Source organism: Vitis riparia, chromosome 11, assembly GCF_004353265.1.
Source record: "Vitis riparia cultivar Riparia Gloire de Montpellier isolate 1030 chromosome 11, EGFV_Vit.rip_1.0, whole genome shotgun sequence".
Taxonomy (NCBI): domain Eukaryota; kingdom Viridiplantae; phylum Streptophyta; class Magnoliopsida; order Vitales; family Vitaceae; genus Vitis; species Vitis riparia.
The window spans coordinates 14507958-14515207 of record NC_048441.1 but is presented as its reverse complement, the minus strand read 5'-3'; the positions used below and the strand labels follow the sequence as shown (position 1 = coordinate 14515207).

Here is a 7250-nt window from a genome sequence, read left to right as displayed (position 1 = left end):
AAAATTTAAATTCAGAATAAAACTATTTTAATAGAGTAAAACATATATGCAATTTTTAGTTCCAAAAAAAAAAATGAATGAAAATAAAATAGAAAATAAAAGAAAAGAAAAGAAAAAGTTTTTAAAAAATTTAAAAATAGATTTAAAATTAATAAATTATTTTAATATGATAATTTAAACCCGTTTCACTTATTTTTATTTTTTATAAAGGTTAAATAATTTTAAAATATATTATTTTTTAACTAAATATAGTTATATTTATTTAAAAAAAATTATAATAGAATTAAATATGAAAAAAAATATTTTTCTTAATATTTTGTTACAATCCTCTTTTAGTTATTTTAAAATTAAATTCCAATAATGACAACATAAATTATGCATAATCCACGTGTATATATATATATATATTATGGTGTGAAGCATAAGCATACATTCATAAAGTAGACATGCATACATGCACATTAATTGAATCCAAAGCAACAAGCATGACATGTGGCCAGAAGCCTAGAGTATGGAGTGATGCTATAACACAACAAAATGATCACATATAATAATACAAGTTTGATCTAGAAAAAACATAGCAGTTGGGAGGCCATAAACACACCCATACCTTAAAAATAATCACGGATCGTAATCACATGGTGGCATGTGATGGGGATGGGATGGGATGTGAGATGGCTTGGCTTTCAAATTGTTTTTCTCTTTTGGGTATTTTTTTTTATTTAATTTATTTTTTATGATATTATTTTCTGACGTAGCCCTCATACCCCACTGACCACTCACAACAAAAGTAGGTATGTTGTGGGTAAAATGGGCCTTGTGAGTGAAGTGAACCCACGAGACTCACCCTCACTTCAACTCCCTTGCACCCTCTCTATAAAGCTGGTAGAGAGATTATGTGATAGTGTGGTCCATGAGAGAAATTGTATGGGTATGCTTCATTTCATCATCTCCTTCCTTTCTCTTCCTCCTCTTTCTTTCCATCTTAATATTAACTGTCACGGTGGAAATTAAAGACATGTGAGAGTGAGAATGAGAGAGATTCATGGAGATGAATATTATGAGATTAGCAAGCTTTTTCTCTCTGCAAGTCCTGCCATGCTTTTCCACAGCTTTCTTGAACTTCTTCTCCCTGTTTGGTGGTCTCCTACGTTTACCCATCCACTGAAGTTCAAGAAAGCTGTGGGAAACCATGGCTTTTCAGGACTTCTGTTTGCTGTTTTGGGCTGCGATGATCAATTAATGGTCTAATTCCATTTTCCTTTTGGTGCATTCTTCATGGTAATTCTCATACTCCCAGCTTTTGTCAGGCTAACCCATTTCAAGAAAGTTGTTTTTCTTTTCTTTCCCCCACTTTTTTTTTTTGGTGCTTTGGGTTTATTGTTTGTGATTCTTCGATCACATTTTTCTTGCATTTTCCTGTAGAAAAAAATGAGAAGGTTTGGTGGAAGGATGCTGCTGCAATGATCTTTCCATACATGGATTATGGTAATTCCCATCATTTAATTTCATGATTGTTTACAAATTTTTTTCCCAGAAAAAGAAAAAAAGTTTAGATCTGTCTGTTGAATTGCCTGAATTATGTCAAGAGATGGAACCCCATGAAGAGAAAAAGGTAAAAACAATTCAGAAACATTTCTTTTTCTTTTCGAATTTTTCTGAATCGACTGCAACACGTTTGAGCCATGCATGGAGAGGGTAGTAGAAACATTGATTGTGAATTTCTCATTAATACCGATCCATATATTGTTGAATCAAAGTGATGATGAAAACTGAGATATCCTTGAGAGAAGATTCCCTGCCTTTCCTTTTTATCCTCAGTATAATGATAGTTCTTCTTGCTGGGCCTTTTGATTTTTCTTCCACATAATCTCCTACATTTCCGTGAAAAGGGTTAAACTTTGTCACCATGTGAACCCCATGTGAGAGTCATTTTTTTTAACCTCTGAGAAAGAGGGAGAGAGAGCAGCACTGGCAGATGAAATCACTTTTCGAAATTCATTATGATTTTATGATTATTTTTGTATATATCCTACAATTTTATATCACCTGCATTTCATCAATGGCATTGCATCTTAACTCAACCTGCTGCTCCTTTGTTTGTTTGCAGAGAAACTGGAAAAGAAAAAAAAAAAAAAAAACTCCAGGATTTTACAAGATAATAATCTTCACGCCATTTTTAAATTCATCGGGAATCTTTACATCCTGCAAGCCAACAAAGTGTAAACCACATTGCTTTGAATGCTCTTGCCAAGACAAAGCAACAAGCCTGTCAGTCCCTGAAAATTAGTTAAAAATTAGAAAGACAATGTAGTAAGGTAGTCCTGTACACAATTTAAGAAAGAAGATTTTGCTGCATTGAATGGCAATTAATGCTTAAAATCAGCCCTTATTTTTCTAATTTTGCTTCCAGAGAAAATTAAATATCAGACTAAGATCAGTAGTTATAACCAAGGCATCATCCTATAAGTATAAGCTGCAGCATGGTTTAGTTTAGGCACTACTTTGTTAGCAGTAAGCACTAGGGATATGCTTTTAATTTGAAAGTAGGCAAAAATATTGAGAAGCAATGAGAAAAGGAAACGTACTTGAGAAATACTTCCAAAATGCTGCACACCCTGTGGCAACTTGTCCTACTTTTTTGCTGAGATAGCATGCATGCTCTTTTGTTCTGCAATACAGCCCCAATCATCAGTCTTCATGCTATCAAATTCAGCTGTCTAATAGTGTGTGAGCTTGGTGATTCAGACGGCACATGGCTGCATGCTGACTTAACAAATTGTCTGACAGGTTTGATCTGATGACCTCGTACATCTATTGATTGTTATCTCACTCATTTACATACTTCATGATGCAGCCTGCTAAGTCAATGAAGCCAGTGGGAGAGGAATTTTAGAGTTAAGGAAAGGAGATATTGTGGTGAGAGAAGTAGTACTGCTCCCAAAACAAAACACCCATCTTCTTTGTGTTTGAATTCATTGGTGCTTCGGCAATCTCCAGTCACAATTTGGGAAGTCATTTATATTGTTTGAGCATGCAATGTAATCACAAGCAACAATTATGACAGGAATACTTGTACATATTATACTGATATAGAAATGAATGGCATGCATCTCAAGATCAGTTTGTCTGGGGATGTTTAGTAGACTTGAAGAAGCCACACACAATCCACCTGGTATCTATTCTTATAAAAGAAATATTTATCAAGGGTTTAAGTATATATGTAAATCTATAAAATGGTCCCATGAGTTGCAAGTTTTTCTGCATTTGTTCCTTGAAATGAAACAATTGTATGTAGTATACTTTCAAGCAAAGGAAAAGGAAAAGGAAAATGAGGCTATTGCTGCCTGTCCTAGAGAAGAAATTGATGAGATTTGAGGATTGAGGAAATGCTTTCTAGAGATCTTGAAACATATTGTGGCATCAAGTTATGTTTGCATGACTTAAGGCTGAGGGTCACCAGTTCCAAGGCACCAAAATAATTCAAGATAAAATTGCAGAGTTAATGTCTACAATAAGATAAAACATCAAAAAAACAAGATGCTACTGCTGTGTTTTGTTGCCTGTTGGTATGAATTTCTCTTCTTTTCAACATAACTAGAGGCGAAGACATCGTCCTTTTCAAATGTACGTAGCCAACACAGCTGCTAGGGGAAAAAGAAGATAAAAAATTTGAAGGCAAACTAATGAATATCAAAATATGATGACAAATTCCAAGAAAACGTATGAGTAGAATAAATGTTCAAGAGGCCGATGAAACTATAATTAAGACTAGGTACGTATTTTCTTCCGAAGTGCACATGGGATGTGGTGGGACGAGGGCCATGTGCCTTGACAAGTTGATTCACAATGTTTGAGAGTTGCAGCTAGTTAAAAGAAGAGGATATAATACACAAAACTAAATGCTACCAGTGAAGTTATGAATCAAAATATTCATTACAGCCAGATAGGCTTGGAAGAAAGGGTTGAGAAACATTGGATGAAGGTTTAGCCTCAGGGAATCATTAGCAAATGAAAGAGAAAAGGCATGGAGAAGCAATAATGCTGCCCCTATATGTTGGGGGAATGGCACAGTCATGTCGCTATTAGCAATTAACCTTGCACAACCATCAAAAAGCGATGCATCATAAGAAGAAACTGCTGCAGAAGCCACACTTTATATGATGTGAAAGTGCACAACAAAAAGAAATGGCAACTTTGTCGACCATGAACAAATGTACCCAGAGAAAAAAAAAAGGACTAAAGAAAGCCATGAAAATTGTATTAAAGCTATATAGCTTCATCAATGGATGGAAGAGATGAAGGCATTGCAACAATGCTTAGCAGTACTCATGACAATTCAAACTTCCCATGATGTACCTAGCCAATATAGCTAACCATAATTCAAAAGGTGTTGCTATGATATATATGGACAATAGTGAAAGTAGATGATTCATATATATGTGGAAACTGATTTTCATGAAAATATATAGAAAGGTAAAAGCATTCACTGGATTAAGAAACTGGGAATTCTGTCAGTCTCATGGTGGTTTCCTTGACAAATATTCTTGAACAAAGGAAGGAAACAAATGAAATAAAATTTAAAAACTTCTACATATATAAAGAAAAATGTTAAGATTGATTTACCATCCATCTTTCCATATTAAACAATCTGAAGGAGCCCAAATACAGACCACCTGACTTGCATCAATACAAACAAAAAGCACAAAAATACATGCACCTTTCTGCGACTGTGCACCCGTGTATGGAGAGATATACATGGATGGATGAATCACAAGTACTACTACTAAATGAAAATCACTTCAAAACAGTGAGCAAATTGGTGTTAAAGATTTTCTGCTCTGAAATATAAAGGGATAAGAAAGCTGATCTTTTCAGGTTATTTTGAGGTGCTAAAGGCAATTGGAATCATCCCCACATCACATATAACGGTTGAATGAATAAGACAACATTAAGATAACCAAATCAAGAATACTTTGTTTGATTCATTTATCTACTTTAATTTCCTTCTCTTGATTTTATACTACCAACCCATCTAGTCCTCATCTTTTTTCAACCCTATCTTCTTGTCCAAAATGAAGATCCATGAATTGAACCAGACAAATAGACCACGACTTTTTGACTTTGATGGGTGGAGGATAATTAATAATTTCTTATCAGTTTGATGAGTTAGAACTTATATATATTTTAATACAGTATGTTTAACTTTAAATCTACAGCATTAGTGAAAATCATGAGCTTGACACTTTAAAGTAAAGCAGAAAAGAGGGCACACCAAACTAATAGATCCAAAAGAACATAAAAAAAAAAAATAAAAATAAAAAAGGGCAAACAGTGGTTCCTCCAATATCATACAGGAAGATAACAATAATTAAGGAATCTCAAACCAAAGATGAACCCATAAGAAAATGTGAAAGGTTTGTGGGGAAGGAACATTATGGCACACCTCATCATATATATAATTAAAAGTAGACAGATCAAAGGATTAGTGCAATACCTTTATAACAACCAAATAGGTGAATGGTTAATTGGGCAGATTCCAGCAGGGCCTGAGAAAGCAGCCGTCTGTGAAATCCAGCTAGGTTTCCATAAAGAAACCAGTTATTGTTAAGCTGTAGACAGAATTGGTTTGTCCCATTTGATAACTGGTTGTAAATCAGTCAGAGAAATAACTGTATATGAAAATCAGGTTTGGCACATTGGCCTCACTTCCAGGACACATGGGGGGCTTACTGTGGTTTATGAGTTGGGCCATGCAAGAGCTCCACTTAGTGCTGATAAAAATATGCTTTACTATTTTTGCCATACAAGTAGAAGCTAAGCAGCAACACTGGGATCTGATTCTAAGGCATCCCAAGAGCCTTAACAAGACAAAACAACATGTCTCTTGCAGTTGATCTGAAGGTCTCGCTTTTTTCTTGCCCACTTACTTGTCTTTACCTCAGTTGTGGCAAAAACCCTAATTTTCTTGTACAAGCTTCTGCTGCAGCATTTTTATCTGGGTTTCCCTTTTTAAGATGGAAAACAACAGTTGTGCACTCCTTTGGTTACTTCTCTTGGTGTTTTTATGTTCAATCTCTTTTCATAAAAGCTTCACCTAACCACTTAGTCTTTGTATAAATGGCTTAAAAGCTTATATAAACTAAGTTGGTGGGGAGGTTTCAAATGACAAAAAGGCAATGTTACCTTGTGTGGTCCTTCTAGCTAGCTAGCTAGCACTGATCAATAACAGCAAATTCTTCATTTTTATTAATTACTTCTGTATATATATGCTCACAGGATTCATAATTTAACATACTTAATACGCTTAAAAATAATTTACCATATATTCCTCAAATCATCCTATTAACTCTAGCATAAAGTCGCATGTACAGATCTGAAGGAATACAATTGAATGCTTTATTTATTGATAAAAGAATGAGATAAAATGATGGGTCCATGATAAAGCATACTCACTCATCATGTAAGATGCTGTTTTCTATTAAGCTTGCCCTAATGCATTTGATATAACATATATACATAGATCGAGTATATAAAAAAATGACTGAAAAATAATGTTACTTTATCGATTGACTCAGCATGATCATCCATAGATACAGATGGATCGATATGGGTCTGTAGCTACCATGTTGGTTTTGAATATTAAGGGATGGGTTTTGATCCACAAGTAGTTTATCTTTTGCCTGCAATGGTACCTACAGAAGGGTGTGTACAAACACAACTGATACAATAATAATAAGAAGAAGAGAAAAAAAATAATAATAAATAAACAAGAACATCCAGAAAGACAGCATTGATCGAAAAATATTCAATAGAAAGACAGAGAACCTCTTCTACTAAATAATAATATTCTCTCCTTCAATGAATCTGACTCCCCCTTACCAAGGAGTGCAGCAGACAGAGAACCATATATCCTTGAATTCTCTACTAGTAGCAGGTTCTATTGCAACAAATGATGAGATGAAATTCAAAAGAAAATGGAGAAGAAGGAAACCTTCTGTCCATTTTCTTCAATTCTGAAGGCAAAAAAAGGAATCTATATATCAAGAACTTCCCATACGCAAATGCCACATCTATTCATATCAAAGCTGAAATCCATTTGGGTCAACCCACATCTCACCCGCAAGATCTACCTTTCATAAACCAACAATTAAACCATTGGAATCATCAACCAACAGAAAAAATAAAAGGAAGAGAAAAGTTCAAAGGAAAATGAGGAAGCCTCGTATGTATACCCGTGAATCTGGCAT

General features: G+C 34.5%; 1 long non-coding RNA gene across 1 annotated transcript; it reads left to right on the top strand.

Annotated features, from left to right (window-relative positions):
• The first annotated feature begins 937 nt into the window (after nucleotides 1-937).
• On the top strand, nucleotides 938-3148 carry LOC117924466. Its single transcript, XR_004652799.1, has 2 exons — nucleotides 938-1281; nucleotides 1426-3148. It is a non-coding gene; the product is annotated as an uncharacterized LOC117924466 (long non-coding RNA).
• The last annotated feature ends 4102 nt before the right edge of the window (nucleotides 3149-7250 follow it).